This window comes from Parambassis ranga, unplaced genomic scaffold (assembly GCF_900634625.1).
Source record: "Parambassis ranga unplaced genomic scaffold, fParRan2.1 scaffold_27_arrow_ctg1, whole genome shotgun sequence".
Classification (NCBI taxonomy): domain Eukaryota; kingdom Metazoa; phylum Chordata; class Actinopteri; family Ambassidae; genus Parambassis; species Parambassis ranga.
The window spans coordinates 1,238,203-1,256,784 of NW_021144800.1; the positions used below are offsets into that span (position 1 = coordinate 1,238,203).

At 44.6% G+C, this 18,582-nt stretch overlaps 1 non-coding gene across 1 annotated transcript; it reads right to left on the bottom strand.

Moving 5' to 3' along the window:
- Window positions 1-513: 513 nt before the first annotated feature.
- trnar-ucg (transfer RNA arginine (anticodon UCG)) lies at window positions 514-586 on the bottom strand. The gene has a single exon. It is a non-coding gene; the product is annotated as a tRNA-Arg (tRNA).
- Between the last annotated feature and the right edge of the window lie 17,996 nt (window positions 587-18,582).

Consider the following 18,582-nt stretch of genomic DNA (forward strand, 5'->3'; position numbering starts at 1 on the left):
ACTCATTTTCACAGCACTTCATTACTTTGTTATCATAATCAGCCACCATGTACAGGTGCATCTCCATAAATGAGAATATTGTGGAAAAGTTCAATATTATAAACTAATGATGTCACACTGTGATCAGATGATGAACTCAAAACACCTGCAAAGCAGACACAATCATGGGGAAGACTGCTGACTGGACAGATGTTGAACAAATAAAAAATAGTCAGCATGGTTATCCTCAGGAGCAATAATGGGAATATGACTCCCATCCATCCCCCCTGCACACTGAGGGAACCCATCAAGACAGACAGTTATCAGGACCGTTACCTGGATCAGAGCCTCAATCTCCCAGGTGACTGTGCCAAAGAAAAGAGAAGGAGGAAGATGGTCTCAGGTTCTGAGGGCGACTCCAAACTGGCGTAGTAGTGTAGTAGTAGACCCACTAAAGGTTCTAGCAGTGGAAGTGAGTTGCAGATAAACCACAGACAGAGGTTGGTGAAGAAGTTTCATACCTGTATAAAACCTCAACCACGAAAGGACTCGAACCCTCAATCTTCTGATCCGAAGTCAGACGCCTTATCCATTAGGCCACGTGGTCTAGTGTGTTCGTCACATAAAGTTTTCTTGGCAGGTCCTGTAGAAACTGTTGTCGCTTCAAATTAAATGTACTGAATGTCGATCTATAGGAGCCAACTACCAAAGTCTTCATGTGTGGAGACATTTACAGACAGCAAAGGATAAGTTAAGAAAGATATATACATGATTGTGACGGCCACAGGGCCTAGTGCTTGTTGTGTTTGTTCCACTCTGGTTGCAGGGTTCCATCAGGGTGGAGCTGTGTTGATTGCAGAGGCAGAACCCCTGGCCAGTGTTCAGACCAAGCGGCAACCTTCGGGGCTCAAAGTGGAAGCCCATGCGGAAGTGTCAAAACTTGTAATTCACGCTGCAACAGCTGGGGGTTGGCTCCAAAAGCGAGTAATTTCCCATAGACTCCCATGTTAAAATGGCCGACTTCACAGCAGAAAAGAACATGTTTACAGCCTGGTACAAAAAACCACTCTGGTCTCAGATGATAGGTTCTCTTCTAGTGTCAATTGTAGGGGGGGTGAATTTTTTTACAACCCACTCGTTTCAATTGTATTCGGATTTAAAATTACGCATAATTATGGTGTGAGTTTCCTGCTCCCACGATCGCCTGCCCCCCTAAACCCCGCTCGTGCTCCCCCTCTTTGTCCATATTTGAGAGTTTTGGCGGACGTGACGCTGTCAACATGGCGGCGGTCATCACGTCCCGGAACCTCCCGCCGAGCCTCAAAACGGCTCTTCAGAAACAAACGGGTGACGTCACGGAAGCTCTGTCCATAGTTTTTACTGTCAATGGTTCTGAATGAAGTATTTAGCTCCACCTGATCCTGCACTGCAGTCTCTTCTCCTGCATTCACCACCTGCCTGCTGCTGCGTCCTGTGTGCTTGGCCGTCTCAGTGTTCGTTTTGGTTGTTTTGCTTTGGTCAAATAAATTAATTGCTTTATTTAATTTAATAGCGTGTGTCCGACTATTATTGTGATCAGAACGAGCGGGTCATAACACTGATAAAATAAATTCAGCTTCGATTCAGCTCAACGTCTGGATCTAGCCCAGATCTCTCCTGGTTGGAGGAGTGCTAGGAGGCTCTTGCAGCCCCCTTTATTTTGAACTTTTGTCCCCTCGCTGCGTGTGGCCCCCCCCATTGCCTACACACGATTGACTTCAATTATTTTATTTTATTTGGATTTTCCTTCCTGTTTGTTTCCTGTGCACCTAGCATCAGGGCCACCAGTGTGTTTACAAGCATGGACAATTGAAACAGTGTTTATTGTTGAACTGCAGTATGATCGTGATGGATATGAACGGCCATTTATAATAGTGGGGTTTTGTTAACCCCTTTGTCTGCCCTACTTCCTGTGTATTTAGTGTGTGTTCCCTTTCACTAGGTGCCAGTTTGTTTGGTATGTTAGTGAGTCTTAGTCTCGTCTCTCATGCCTTGCCAGCCCATAGCTTTCAGCCTCGTTCTCTGGTAATTCATATGCATCATGTCTTGCTCTTGTTTTGTGATTTTTGATTAGCCTGCTTTCTCAAGCCTGGCTCTTGCTCCCACAGTTTGTGGTGATCTTTTGTTAACTGACTCTGGTACTGTCCTTGTCAGCATAATTAAAGACTGTTGTTATTTTTTAACCGCTCTGTGCCTGAGCATTTGTGTCGCATCCACGACAACCCCCTGACAGAAACTGATTCTCAATCAGTGTGACTGACTTTTTGGGGCAATATTATAACAAATACTTATGAGACATTATTATATAAGAAAGATCAGTGCATTATGACTTCAGCTCCATTCAAAGCTTTAGGAGGCTTCATGGCCTCCATCACTCCATAAGAACTCCATAATAAGATATGTGCTGGGAGGTGGTCGCTTGGATGTTTCACTGCAGCTCATCTAGTAATAATGTGTAACACATATATGAACATCAAGCTGATCATGTCATGCTAAACTGAGTCCTTGGAAGAGAAAACTGACATCCATGCTGGACAATGAGTCCCACCCCCTGCAGGACACCCTGTCAGCACTGCAGAGCATCTCCCAGCTGTAGACTGTGTCCACCTCGTCTTTACGCTGGTTGGATGGACTGTAGTTGTACTTGATTATGTCTCAGAATGCTGCCTTTGAAGGAGGTGCATGCATGTTGGTGAAGACGGGCATCCAGTTCGTCTTCACCACATGCCACAGCCTTCCAAAGGCATTCAGTCCATCAGTAAACTGGCTAATAGGCTTGGTGGTCCTATTATAAAAACAGATTTATATTACTGTTAAGTAGTGTGGCACCATCGATATCTTTGAAACAGGGATGCAGTAGCTGACTCCATGAGAACATACAATAACTAATTAGCTAACCAGCTCTAAATGCATTCACTAGTTAACTAGTGCAATGTTTTGCCTTACTAGTGCAATAAATAAAATTTAATATCAAGAAATGAACTGAACTGATCCAGAGTCTGAGAGTGTATGACTGGCAACAAATAACAATTTCACTTTGTAGATTAAAGCAACATGTGCTTACACCAGAATCAGTCCTGTCAGCTGATATGAACAGGACCCCCCCCCTCCTCCTCCTCAGGTTCGGACAATATGTAGAAGTCCTCTATAAAAACACATAAATTCATTAAGTATGTATTCTTTATGTGTATAGGACCACTGTCCTCTGTGGACTCACTCACAACAAGGTCAGTGTGCAAATGGCTCTCTTCCTCTCTAACATACACACACAGTGTGTAGACACACAGTTATGTGCTAAAATACTCCCTAGAACTCCATATACAAGCCAGAAACTACACGAGCCACTAGTCCAACTCAATACTTCCAGATTTGTAGAGATCATATACATGCTACACAACTCAATGTGTGAGTAATCCAAGTATTCAGCATTACATTTTACGGCCTGTAATCTGTATTCAGTAACTGAATACTTTTTTAAAAGTATTCTTCCCAACACTAGTTGTTAGTTGTTAGTAACATACGACACCAGCAGATGGAAAAAACAGGCATTCACCTGGCAGTCCCCAAACACAGTGGAAATGAAATATGAAGGAGACAGACAAAATAATACACTGCAATGGAACTGAGAGGAGGAACTACAGCTGAGTGAGCATACGATATAGAAGCTAGGGCACCGTTTCACCACAAACCAATGTATATGTTCTGGGCAACAGCATTTATAAAATATGCCTATTGTATTATAATATACAGACGGATTCTTGGAAATGTGTGTGTGTAAGATGATGTCACATTTTTGCGTCATTCCTTTTATTACAGCAGTAGCCCCTACAGGTGCATTATGAGGCACTTGTCTGTTGATGTTGGGAGGACTGTGAACATGAGAAATCCATCCATCTCTCATACTATCCAGTATAATTTATGATGTTGAGTGACTGAACAAAGCAGCATCTGCAGGGATTAATTAGGTTTTTCTGAGTCTGCACAATATGCGATTATATGCGAATTCTGAATACAAGTTTGATAGAGCAGCATCTAATGAGCGTTTCTAAGAGACAGCACGGACAAATATTGTCTGTTGTTTGTTTGCCTGAACATGGACTAAATAAACCTGCCACGGGTGTGTGTGTCTGGGTGCACGTAGCCACTCCGTCACACCCCAGCTGACACATGACCGCACCAGGGGGCTGCTGCTATGACAGATGGTGGTTGTCAGCATTCCTCGTTAGTTAGTGGTCTCTATGAACATGACCTGGATGACATGTAAATATACAGTGTGCTCTTTGTAATCTGTATTCTGGCTCTAAAACAAGTGCCCCTTGTGAGGGTTGAAATCACAATCTTCAGATTATGAGACTGACTCGCTGCCTACTGCACTAACGAGGCTCAGAAAGAGGTGAAACATGGTCTTTTTTCTTTTTCTTTTTTAAATAAAGACATCTACCGGGCTCATGCTGGCTACTGCACCAACAAACATTCTTAATTTAAATCAAATGAGTGTGTTCTATAAAAAGGCTCTAAAGGTAAAACATCACAGTAATTCTTCCTGTGACACCTTCACTACCAGTGATGGTAAGTGCTCTTGTTTCAAATGTGATGTGCACTGTACCACTGAAGCTCGTCTGTGAAGTGTAGTGCCTCTGTGTGTATGTCACAGTGATGTTAACAGAAGTCAGATAGGTCTGTTAACACATATAAAAACTACATGCTGAACAACAGCATAGATGTGAAGGTGAATATATGTCCCCTCACATGTTCCTCAGTTAAAAGTGTCATTGCATTGGCCGGGAATCGAACCCGGGCCTCCCGGGTGAGAGTGAGTGAGACCTAAAGTGTTAGAAGAAACAAGAAAACATGTTTCACAGTTAGCAGCGGGTCCTGATGGTTGATCTCTTCTTTGTATTGGATGACAATCGGTTCAAAATGGTCCAGACTGGATTTTTTTTCCTGGTTACAGAGCTGCTGGTCAGACAGGATCTCTTCCTCCTTACAGTCATGTTGTTGAGGGAGAACTGGAGAAACAAATGGACACAAAGCAGAACTCTCAAGTTTTCAAGTTCAAGCTTAGAGTGAGTTTCCCAGTGCGCCTTTGGTGTACTGCTGTATCACCAACATTGTTATTTAATACTAATACTAATACTAATTCTAACATCTCAAATACCATTGTGGTTGATAGAAAATATCTATGATGTACTTTTTTTAGGGCTACAACGATTACTCAAGTACTCCAGTAATATTGGAAGGCAAAATGCATTGACAACTCATTTAACATTCGACAACTCATTAGTGACGTCATTGAGAATGATTCTCTTGTGGTGCAGTGGGATGATCAGTGTTTTGGGTGCAAGAGGCCCTGGGTTCGAAATGCAAGTGAGCCGTTTGCAGGTCAGACACATAGACACACAATATTTTCCACAAGTTTGACATTTTAGAGACATTTTACCTTGAGGAGCGTTATGAGAGAGAACCATGTCATGGTTTGGTTCTGGTCCATCATAAGCAGCAGTTACTATTGAGGGATCAGTCTCCTCTTTCAGTTCATGCTGCTCTCCTTCATGACTGATGCAGACTTCCTGCTGTTCCTCTTTAACCTGTGGAGGTTCTGGTTCCTCCTGGTCCAGAATGGAGTTCTTCCTCTGGTTACAGAGCTGCTGGTCAGCCAGAACATCCTCCACTTGACAACTGTGTTGTTGAGGGAGATCTGCAGGGCAAAGGGTCAGAAGAAAACAGAGAGTTTATGTGATCTCCATGACAGTAGCTCATTTGTCAAAAACTGAACCTCAGTGATTCATCCAGGTCATTTCCTTTGAAAAGCTTGAATCAGGACAACTGGACTTGTTAGAGTTCCTTGAAGATGTTTAGCTGCTCCTACAAGCTGCTTCAAGCCTCTGAACAGTTCAGCACCTTCTTATACTAAAACTAATGATACACTTAAACCTTTTTGTTTTTACAGTTGGTTTCACTTTTTGGTAACATTAGAGCCTTTGTTTAGATATTTATTCAGAATACAGTTTATTCACATACAGTCCACAGCAGCTCTCATTAACCCTTCAGAGTGCTGAAGTAAAAAACTGGTCACACCTTTACTGTCACATCATGTTTAATTAGTTAGCAGCACAAACATGTTCATCTCTCCAGTTTCAGACTGCATGGTCTCCTAAATATACACATTGTGCTTCTGATCAACAGTAATCTGTTAATATTATTTGTCTTCTATAGCTGTTTAACCCTCTGGAGTCATATGTATAATGGTCCGTTTTGACTACTTTTAATTTTATCTTTATATTTCAGCTTAAAAATGGTTCACCTTGCTTTGTTTAGTGTCATTCTTTTCAGTACAACCCCACAAGTGTGACTATGGTGTTATTTTTTCATTTTGACATACGGTGTTAACACACTGGACCTAAAATCACACAAAAAATATAAAATCCGAGTGGGAAAAAATTAGATTTTTTACTGTGCAAACCACACAACATGTTTAACAAACCATTTTTATAACTTAGAATGCTTATGCAAATTGTAAATGTCAAAAAAAATATGTACAAATGTAGCAAAAAACAAAATTATTTACAACTATTTACCCTTGAATGCAGTAAATGCCTCAGGCGTTTTTTTTGTACAGCTATTTACAAGTATTATACACAGTACAGGTGTCACACAAATTATTTGTGCCACTTGAAAAAGCAGTTCCTGTCCACCACAACACAGAGGGGCACATCACAGGCCTGACACTTCCAGGGTGTGTCACTCCTCCTGGGGAATGGGGAATCGCTATCACTATCTGTCATTCGCCGGCTTTTCTCCCACAATCTTCCCTTAGCAACTAAATACCACGTGGTCCCATAAACATTTCCTGATTGGTTGACGTGGTGCATTTTTCCACCAATAGCAAAGAGGGTGTCATGTCACGTCATGCCGGTCAGAGCTGCTCTTACGCCGGTGTTTCCTGTATCTGCTCGCATAAAACTCAGCAGTAAACACCCAGCGAATGTGGCGAAAATGTTCATGAAAAAACGTTTATATTTTTTTATCATAACTCGGGTTTTACTTGACATATTAAAACAATTTAAAAACCTGTATATAGGTTGAAGTCCCCACTTTTAACACAAACTAAAACAGAGACTCAGCGACGCTGTTTCTTGCTGCCACGTGATCTTAAATTGGCCATGTGAAAAAGACGCGCAGGCGCGTCAATTGACTCCAGAGGGTTAAGCTGTTTAACCCTAACTAGGAATACCAGATTCTGATTTCCAGTTCTTGACTGAGTTTGACCTGCTGCTGTCATGGTTTCAGCCAGGTCTTTTATTTTGTAGTTCATTTTCTGTTTGTATTAGTTCTAGTTTTACTAGTCACTTCCTGTTTTATTTTGAAACTCGATCTTCCCCCTGTGTTTCAGTTCTGTTTACTTCCCCTTCCTCATGTGTGCTCCCTTCCCCCACCTGTGATTACCTGCTCCGCCCTAATGTGCTTCACCTGTGTTCAATTGTCTTCCCGCCCTCCTGTGTATAAAGCCTGTGTGTTTCCTGCCCCTTGTTGCCAGTTCGTTTTGTGAGTCTTCCATGCGACACAGCCGTCCAAGTAGCCTTTCTGCTCCCTGCAACCCCAGTTTCCTGTCCAAGTCATGGTGGGGTTCCGTCCCCAAGTTCCAGCCCTCAGCCTGGTGGGGTTCCGTCCCCGGCTTCCTGTCCTGACCCCGGTGGTCCACCGCTCCCGAGTCCCTGTTCCGACCCCGGTGGTCCACCGCTCCCGAGTCCCTGTTCCGACCCCGGTGGTCCTTCGCCTCTGGTCTTCAGTCCCGACGCCGGTGGTCCTCCCTCGGCTCTGGTTTCCTGTCCGGACCCCGGAGGGTCCCCGGCTCTGGTTCCCTGTCCGGACCCCGGAGGGTCCCCTGCTCTGGCTTCCTGTCCGGACCCCGGAGGGTCTTCTGCCTCGTCTTCGGTTCTGGCTTCCTGTCCGGGCCCCGGAGGGTCTTCTGCCTCGTCTTCGGTTCTGGCTTCCTGTCTGGGCCCCGGAGGGTCTTCTGCCTCGTCTTCGGTTCTGGCTTCCTGTCTGGACCCCGGAGGGTCTTCTGCTCCAGCGCCGGTCTCCAGTCTGGACCCTGGAGGGTCTTCTGCCTCGTCTTCGGCTCTGGCTTCCTGTCCGGACCCTGGAGGGTCTTCTGCCTCGTCTTCGGCTCTGGCTTCCTGTCCGGACCCTGGAGGGTCCACAGCCTCGTCTCCGCCGACCTTCTGCCCTGACCCTGGAGGGTCAGCCTCCTCGTCTGGTGGGTCAGCCTCATCGTCTCCGCCGACCTTCTGCCCGGACCCGGGAGGGTCCACAGCCTCGTCTCTGCCAACCTTCTGCCCTGACCCTGGAGGGTCAGCCTCCTCGTCTGGTGGGTCAGCCTCCTCATCTCCGCCGACCTTCTGCCCTGAACCTGGTGGGTCAGCCCCATCGTCTTCGCTGGTCTTCTGCCCGGACCCAGGAGGGTCCGCCTCGCCTTCCTCGCTGGTCTTCTGCCCGGACCCAGGAGGGTCCGCCTCGCCTTCCTCGCTGGTCTTCTGCCCGGACCCAGGAGGGTCCGTTGTCTCGTCCTCGCTGGTCTTCTGCCCGGACCCAGGAGGGTCCGCCTCGCCTTCCTCGCTGGTCTTCTGCCCGGACCCAGGAGGGTCCGCCTCGCCTTCCTCGCTGGTCTTCAGCCCGGACCCAGGAGGGTCCGTCGTCTCGTCCTCGCTGGTCTTCAGCCCGGACCCAGGAGGGTCCGCGTCTCCATCGCTGGTGGTCTTCCGCCCGGACCCAGGAGGGTCAGTCTCTCCATCGCTGGTGGTCTTCCGCCCGGACCCAGGAGGGTCCGTCGTCTCGTCATCGCTGGTGGTCTTCCGCCCGGACCCAGGAGGGTCCGTCTCTCCATCGCTGGTGGTCTTCCGCCCGGACCCAGGAGGGTCCGTCGTCTCGTCATCGCTGGTGGTCTTCCGCCCGGACTCTGGAGGATCCGCGTCTCCATCTGTGTTGTTTTTCCGCCCGGACCCTGGAGGGGCCGTGTCTCTATCTCTGTTGTTCTTCCGCCCAGACCCTGGAGGGTCTGCAACCTCGTCTCTGGTGTTCCCCCGCCGTTTCTCTCGACCCTGGGAAATCTCGGCCTTCTCAGCCTCTGGCCTTGCTCTCTGAGCCCCCCCAGACTTCGTCACGCTGGGTCTCTACCCAGTTTTCTGAGTTTTTGTTTTCTGGACTCTTATTAGACTGATTTTTTTGCTCCCTGTATTTTCGTTCAGACTTGTGGTTTCTAGTGGAATGTCTGGGAGCCGTTCCTTGAGGGGGGGGTACTGTCATGGTTTCAGCCAGGTCTTTTATTTTGTAGTTCATTTTCTGTTTGTATTAGTTCTAGTTTTACTAGTCACTTCCTGTTTTATTTTGAAACTCGATCTTCCCCCTGTGTTTCAGTTCTGTTTACTTCCCCTTCCTCATGTGTGCTCCCTTCCCCCACCTGTGATTACCTGCTCCGCCCTAATGTGCTTCACCTGTGTTCAATTGTCTTCCCGCCCTCCTGTGTATAAAGTCTGTGTGTTTCCTGCCCCTTGTTGCCAGTTCGTTTTGTGAGTCTTCCATGCGACACAGCCGTCCAAGTAGCCTCCTGCTCTTGTGATTTTTCCCTACGTGTTTTCGAGTAAGTTTTGGATTCCCTTGTGTGTGACTTGTTTTTTGGATTTGACTACTGCTTTTTTTGCCTTTGCCTTTTGGATACCTTTGCCACGTTGACTGATCACCCGTGTACCGAACCCTGGCTTATATTAAAGGAACTGAGTTTGTTTTCACCTCCGGCTAAGTCTGCATTTGTGTCCGCCATCTCACAACCCCTGACAGCTGCTACTGATTTTAGCTGATTACGATTTCATTTTTTCAAACCACTTTACCTGAGCCTGTGTGCCCCAGTGTGGGCATTCAGACAGTAATAACTACTGTAATTGTTAGAAAACAGACCATACACATCATGAAAGTGCAGTGTTATGGAACAACAACATATTGCAAACTTACCAGTGTTTCCCTGCCATTATATAGGGGAGCAGCTATTTTCTATATAGCAGTAGATCATAACAGAAGCCTTTTAAGGAACACACACACACACACACACACATCAGCGGATAGAGCGCGTGTTTTGCTCACTGTTACTCATGTTGGATAGACTGAACTCCATTGACTACGCTAAACTAAGCTAAGCTAAGCTAAGGGTTGTGCGCGAGTGCATTTGTCCGGCATAAAATCGTCATATCTCTGCTGATCTGCGGACGCCAGTCATGGCCGATCAATCCGTTCATCTCTGATGCTAACTGAGAAATAACAGCAGCTGCTCCGTAGTTTTCAACAGTAAATAAACGAAGCACAGAGCTCTGATGAGCTGAAGCAGAGAGAGAAAAGCTGGAGGGACACATTTGTAGCTTCAAGTCATGAAGTCAGTGTCCTCCTGTCAGAAACACTATGTGCTGAATGTGCACTCTTTTAAACAGAGACGTTGTTGTTCCCTGACATTGTCATGTTTACATACCTGTTCTGTGTAGCTTGATCTCAGGCTTCAGGAGCAGATCCAGCAGTTTGCGCTGACGGTCCAGCTCTTCCTCGTACTGGACGATAGTTTGTTCAAACACTCCCAATATTTCAGCAGCAGCAGCAGTTAGCCGCTCGCTGATAAAACCTCTCAGAGACTCAGCAGCAGCCATTCAGATGTGATAAAACACTCACAGCGGAAAACTTCTGTTGAACTTCTGCTGTCGCTTTGCTCGTCTTTCTAGTCCCTCTTTCCCCTCCTCCTTCTTCTTCAGTTGATTCGTTTGAATCAAAGTCTTGTTATTCACATTTATTTCTTCTTTTTACTTTGATTTCCGTTGCTAGGCAATCAAAGTCTTGTTATTCACCTTCTTTATTCTTTACTTTGATTTCCGTTGCTAGGCAATCAAAGTCTTGTTATTAGTTTGATTGCTGTTGCTAGGCGTATCTTCAGCATACATTGACTGATTACAGCCATGCAACTATTAAAATGTTCATCTTACAGAGGACATTCCGGGTCAACTTCATGTTATTTTCTAAATGTTATAATATTTTAATTATTAATAAAAATTCAAAAGCCTCAGACCTTTCATATGGTATATTCACATGCTATTCTTTAAGGTCATGACTTCATACCGCTCATGTCTTCAGCTGTTTCTTTTTCATATCTTCATAATATTCAAAGATTTTCCACTGTTCAAAATAAGAGCTTCATCTTTTTAAATTCTTAACCGTGTTTCAGCAAATTATATTCATTTTGCAGATTCTCCAGAAATTTAGAGCATCCATCATATCAGCATTCAAAGCAATGCTTCAGCTGCAGCAATCAAACTTGTATTTTCTTCAGGAAATGCTTTTATAGCACTAACAGTTACATTGTTACATTGTTACAAAGCAGTGAGCCACCAGAAGATGTACCAGAAGCAGACAAAGATTTCTAATATGATGTTAAAGGTATCAAATAATGACCAAAACTCAACACATCCACTCTTCGTGTTACAAAAATGGCAATATGTATCATACACAAGGTGCACACACAGATCCATTTTTCCTCCAGTCAAGAGTATTAATAATCCTTCATCTTGTTACATTCTGCACAGCACAGATCCTGTTTAAAGCATATAATAACTTATTACCTGGTAACATTCAGAAACTCTTCACTCTGAGAGAGACATCTAACAGTCTGAGAGGTTATGGCAACTTTAAAGTCCTGATGGTGAGAACCACCAGGAAGAGTCTGTGTGTGTCTGTATGTGGAGTCAAAGGGTTAAAACTAAGAATTAATTATATTAAATTATTGATGATTATAGTATATTGTGTGATTCTGTTTCTATGCAGATTCATCCTATGGTGTTGTTGTATGTATGTGCTTACAGTATGACAGGAAGCAGCTATACTGGTTATGTTCTATGAATGATAGAGACGGGGTGGAATCAAATCAGTTCTTCTTCCTTCCACTCCCTTTCAAGCATATAGTGCAGACTTTATGTACAAGCATGTATCCAGGGTCAGTTCTGCAGGCTTGTTACACTGGCCCTTACACAGTCCTAGAAAAAGTAAATGACCATGATTACATAGTTGCCACACCAGACCATAGGCAGAAAAGAAGGCTGTGCCACATTAGTATGTTGAAACCAGACTTACAGCAGCTGCTGGCTTCACAGTCTTCTGTCACTGAGGAGAGGCCTGTTCTGTCGCTGTCCGGTGCTGAAATCATTGCTTCAAATCATTGGTGCTGTATCCTGGTGACTCTGTCCAGTGCTGAAACTGCTAGTAGGGCTGCTCCCTCTGCACTGCTGTCTAATGCTCATGGTTGTGATGAACAGCTGGGGACTGAGGGTTAGGGTTCAGTAAGTAAGTAAAAAGTCAGCCAGTCACCATTATCTGATCTGAGGAGGACAAAGGCTCCAGTGACCCCTACCAGCGGCAAAGGGGTCAGTGTGGAGGTGGTGGAGGAGTACAAATACCTGGGAATGTCCTTGGACCACAAACTGGACTGGAGTAAGAACGTGGACACTGTTTACAGGAAGGGCCAGTGGCCTCTACTTTCTGAGGCAGCTGAGGTCCTTCAACATCTGCAGGACAATGCTGAGGATGTTCCATGTTCTAATTTATCTTTTATTTCTATTTGTCTATAACAAAATAGAATTTCGCCCCAGGGATAAGATCACAGACTCTACCTCTCCCTTGGGTGCACTCGATCTCCTCTCCCGCAAACATTTAGCTACTGTCTGCTAACATAAGTCCGTCCATCAATGACAGGCTGATTAACGTTAAACAAAAGTAAGACTACTGCTCATAGGCGTCGCTACCATTATATCAGAGGGGGACGTGTCCCCCCCACATTTTAAAATGGCCCGTTTGGGCCCCCCCACATTTAGTGAGTAGGAAACTCCACCTAACGCTGTTTCGATTGCTCGTGAAAAACTCCGTTCCACTTGGTTCATAAGAGAATAACCTCACCGCTGAAATCCACTCCATGTTTTCCTGGTTACCACAGCGCTGCAATACCGTTACTATAGTAACGGACCTAACAAAGCCAGTGGGTTTCTTCGAGCGAGCGTAAAACACCGTAAAGAGAACCGTCAGTGCTGGTCGAAGCTGGAGGAGGTGACGTCAGTGTCATCCCACAAAGTCCAGCTCATGCTGAAGCCTTACTGCTTTGTCACATGGCCCCAGGTGACGTTAGGTTGATGTTAAATCAACTTAGAAAAGTTGGGAGGAAGCTGCTGTTTACTTTCAGTTACAGTAGACGGTTTTATTTGTCTGACGACATGTTGTTGCCTTTTCTGCTCCCTCCCCACACACAATGGACATGAGGAGATTCCTAACAAAGACGCGGAGAGTTAGAGTTGTTTTCAGCATTAACCCATATTGTAATAAGGCCAGGTTAGCCCCTGTTAGCCTGCTAGCTTAAGCCTCGCCTAGCCAGTGCACATAGCCACCTGCTCCTATTCTTATCAGTAAGAATAAAACACATGTGATGGACCGTCAGGACACAGTGGAGCATTATATGAACAGGAAACACTGATGTAGCAGATGAGGCAGCGCATCATTATAAACACATCCACAAGGTTTGTTGTGAATTGAGCAGTTTTATAAGCAAATAAAGATAAAGACTTTTTGTAAGTTAGTATTTTTAGTGTTTCAGTATTATCTGCATTAAGCAGTTTGGTTCATTTTTCTATGGGATTTGCCAGTTTTTTGTCTCTGTAAATGAGAGAAGGCCTCAGATATGGAGGCTGTTAGTGTAGTAGCACCAGTATGTTTGACAAAACTGTTGTTTCACTTGGAATTAGTTTCTGTTTGTCACAGAGTTTTTGTTGAATCTGTCTCTGAAACAGTCATTAAGTGTTTACTTCTGTTGGTAAAATAGTTTAACAACCTGTTAAAATCCACAGGAAATCGCAACTACTTCATATTATTATATTATATTTCATAATATACTGATGTACTTTTTTTCACCACCCACCCACAGAAGGTGTCCCCCCACATTTTTAATGCTTCCTATGCCACTGGATCAAAGTCAAGTCAAAGTCAAAGTCAGCTTTATTGTCAAATCTGCTATATGTGCTGGACATACAGAGAATCAAAATTGCGTTACTCTTCACTCCGCAACATATAACATGTAACTAAAAACTAAAGATAAATATAAAGTGTAAAAAATGTACCTACAATGAGGCACACACAAAATACAAGGCACATAATGAAGGCACAATGCAGTAAGAGTGCAAAAGATGTATAGTGCAAGACAGTGCAGTTGGCATAATATAAACAGGAATGGTTTAACTTATAACAGCTTATTGAGAGTGGCTACGTGGGCAGACTGCAGGTGTGTGTGCACCCAGACACACACAGGTCCCAGCTGAGAGCAGCCGGACCTTCCTGTCCTCCTGTCCATCGCTGTCCAAGGTCTGACGTCACTTTGTCCCAGAGTCCGGCTGTTGCAGCAGCATCAGACCCTGATGATGGTGCAGACAGACTTCTATCAGAGCTGCTCGCTGCTTCTCTCGCTGAGCAGGTTGAATAAAGTCCATCACTGTTCTGTTTGTGTCACAGCTGTTATCATGTAAACAGACACAGACAGAGCAACAACAGGGAGGCTGCTGTAAAAATCAGCTTCATGTTTCCATTGTGAGGGCGCCCCCTGCTGGAGACACAATGCATCAGAAACATCACTGACTGCAGCTTTATGCTCTTCATAAAGAAGGTGTTCCACAGCAGGTTATTGATCACATCCAGGTTTGATTGGTTAAAACAGACATGGCTGATGTAGCAAATATCTGACTGAGCTCTGTTTATTAATGAGGTCAAATGTGTTCAGCCGTAAACTTCAGCAGAGAGAAAGACATGGATGTATATTGTATGTATGTGATGTGTCTCTGTGTTCACTCAGCTGCTGAAAGGCTCCGTGTGCTTTGTTGTGTCACGTGTCCTGGTTTAAAGGCGTGGCTTCTGTGGACTTACTTTCGTTTTTGAGCTCCTGTCAGACAGACTGCAGCAGAACCAGCAGCTCCACACACGAAGGTGGAAACTTCTGGAAGTCAGGACTGATTCAGCAGGTGAGTCTGTCGATATCTGATCAATCATCAGTGTGATCACCTCATTGATCTTTACTGCCTGTAACTGATGGATCTTTATTGTAGTAAGTCCCTGAAACGCGGAACAAACAACAAGCGTCTCTGTTGATCGTTCTCTCTGTAAAGTTCAGCAGCTTCATTTGCTCTGAAACTCAGATCGACTCGTTGAATACAGCATCTTTGATCAAAGCTAAAGTTTTTGGTTCATGTCAGCAAACTGGACAGAAAGCTGCACGCTGCAGGAGACAGAAAGGACAGAGCAGCCGGACTGATGGGGGCCAGAGTCCGAGGATGAAGCCAACTGCTGCCTCACGTCGCTCTGCTTCCCTCTGGTGGTCATATGTTGAAATTGCAATAATTCATCACTGATACAGGGTCTGGTATAGCAACACAAACATGTTTAAATGTGACTAAATATCCTGTAGGTGTGAATTTGAGTGTGAATGGTTGTTTGTCATGTTATTAGTGCTCTGTGCTCCCCCACACATCATAAGCTGTGATTTATTTGCATGCTTTAAAGAAGAATTTAGTAGTTTCAGAGTTTGTGGAGCCTGAGAGTTTGATGTTATATTTGATGTTATCTGTCTTGTTAGTGTTTATTTCCCATTGAAGCTGCGTGAAATCCACTGTTTGCTGATATCAGACATCATTCAAATCAGACTATAGAAGACAGAGGAGGACACTTCCAGCGATGCTGCAGGCAGTGTGAGAGTTTGGTGCACATCACATGAGCTCAGAGCAAATGTGTGGATGTGTTCAGTGGCCCTTTGGCATTTGGGCAAACCTTAAACTGAAGATTTCTTCAGCATGGTTACCGAGCAAGACCAACGAGCAAGTCTCCATTTCTAACTGTTCAACACAGTTTCTCAGCTTCACTGGGCTAGGGAGCAAAATACACACATTTATCAGACACAGCAGCCTCAGAAATCCTACAACCAAAAGCCTACCAGCATGACAGACTGCAGCACTTGTAAGCATTTCCCTTTCACAAAGTATTTTGTAGACATGAAGTTACAAGTATCTGTACTACAGACATCTGGCGAAACAGCTTTAAGGCTCACTTTTTGGCATGATCACTTTTTGGCACAACACTGGCTCAAAGGTTCACAAAACTACATCTGAACAAGCCACAAGACTTGTGAAACAATGTCCTATACACAGATCAGACCAAACTATGTCTGCTAAGAACCAATCAGATATACAAACATGATTTTATTTTGATCTGCAGAAACCACATGACTTGGAATTAGATAAGCATATACAGTTCAACAATCTCTCCTCAGTGGTTTTGGATATGGGGTTTTTGGGGTCTGGCTGCTCAAATTTAATTAAAAAATAATTCTAGCTGTAAAGTATTTTATATGGAAGTCTATCAGGATAGAAACTATTTTGGACCAGCTACCAAGTGGCCATGTAAGGAACTGCAGATTGGCTCCTTGACACATCTCTCTGTATTATGTTGTTACCTGGTAAAGACTACAGTGTTTATTGATTTTTGTTTGTTTGTTTTTAGCTTTACATAGATACTTTCTACCACTGACAGTTTAACATGACTATGGGACTGAATTTTGGTCATTTGAGGGACGGCAGTTCTTGATTAGCCTAAGAACCATTTGCATGAATAATTATCTATAGACATGAATTTTTGTTTATTTCTGCTGTTGACATTTGAACAGAAACACCTGTGGGATTTAATTTTGGTGCCACCCCCAAGTGGCCACAGGATCAACTGCAGTTTTAGGCACTGTCACAGCGTGTGCAGGAAAATGGAACCTAGTGTATGTGTTTCCTTATAAGACACTTATAACAGCATGTTTTGTGATTTAATCAGTATACATGCTTTCCTATACATTATTGATGGCAGATAAATATTGATATGCTACAGTTTTGCCTAGCAGACGTCACTCCCATTCAAATTTTAAAACTCTAACTATGGGCCGTCAACTAGTCCTGCACAGGGCCCAGACACACTTTCTGAGAGATCTTAGTCATGGTAGCTCCTGCAAGATCCACCCACAGAGGTCCTGAACACATAAAACTCAGATTCCAACCAGAGCAGTAGCAGAACTGAAGAAGCCACTCGGGGGAGTGGGAAACATCTTCAAAAACTGTCCTGGAGTCCAGCTGCCTCAATTGAAACTCTTGGAAATGACTCTGACCTGATGAATGAGAGCATCCACAGATATACTTCTGTGATTGATAGATATGCACTCAGAAACCTGACAGTGCCAGAAAAGCTATTTTGTGATAACTGCACGGACACTTATATTAATGATATCTAGAATAAACACCAAGCATTCAAATGGAGCGACATATCACACATGCCACAAAGATTCAATGTAGAGTTTGTTATTTGAGGTGCTTGCAGTCTTTCCTCAGTTCATTTTGTGCTCTCTGTAATTATTTTGTTCTTTTTAATACAGTGTGATAGTATCACTCAGCTGCCTCTGCACACAATAGGTTCAAATAATACAAGAGGGGGTACATTTTAATGGGGACCTGACACAGTAAGATAAACAGTCAATAATGGAGTATATATTTTTTCAATGAATAAATTAAATTCATACAAATTAAAAATCTATTTTGTAATCATATATTCATAGCTCATTTAGATTCAATTCAGAATTCTGACTTTAAATTCTGATCATTTTGTCAGGGTTTCAGGTTTGAGCCAGGGCTTTTGTGTTGAGGTTGGTTTGTGTTACTTCCTGTTTTATTTTGGTATTTCCTGTTAAGTTCTGTATCACTGACTCTCCTCTCGTTTCAGGTGTCTTGACTTCCCCCTCCTTGTGTTCTCCCTCCTCCTCCTGGTGATTACCTGATCCTCCCTCATGTGTCACACCTGTGTCTAGTTGTCTACCCTGCTCCCTTTGTATTTAGTCTGCGTCCTCCCTGCACTCGGTGCCAGTTTGTCTCGTCACCTTGGGTAATGTGGGTGCACATTACCAGCCTTGACCTCGCGATCTCCTGGTAACTTTGCCTTGCCTTGTTCTGGACTCTCGTTTATGATCAAGTTTTGTTTTTGCATTTTTCCCACGTCAAGTGTGATTTTGTGTTTGGTCTTGAGACTGTTTGCCCTCCTGGCCTTTTTATTAAAGACTCTGCTCAGAGCACTGCACCGCATTCTGCGCCTGTGTCCTCTTTTTTTGCTAAGCCCTGACAGTACAAACTGGCCACTATGGACGCAGCAGATGCGGAGGCAGTACGCTCGGCGCTGGCCACTCAGGGCCGAAGACTGGCGCAGCAGGAGGAACAGCTGGACCGCCTCCACCAGTCCCTCGTGGAGGTCTCGGGCAGCTCCCAGCGCCAAGCCGCTGACCTGGGGAGCCAGCTCGACCGCCTCAGCCAGCAGTTCCAGCTGCTCCTTTCTACCCTCGCTCCTGCTGTCCCTCCCACTGACCGCGCCGAGGCAGCCCCGCCGGCTCTGGCTTCCTCGCCCGCCTCGCCGTTCCAGATCCCGGTGCCCACG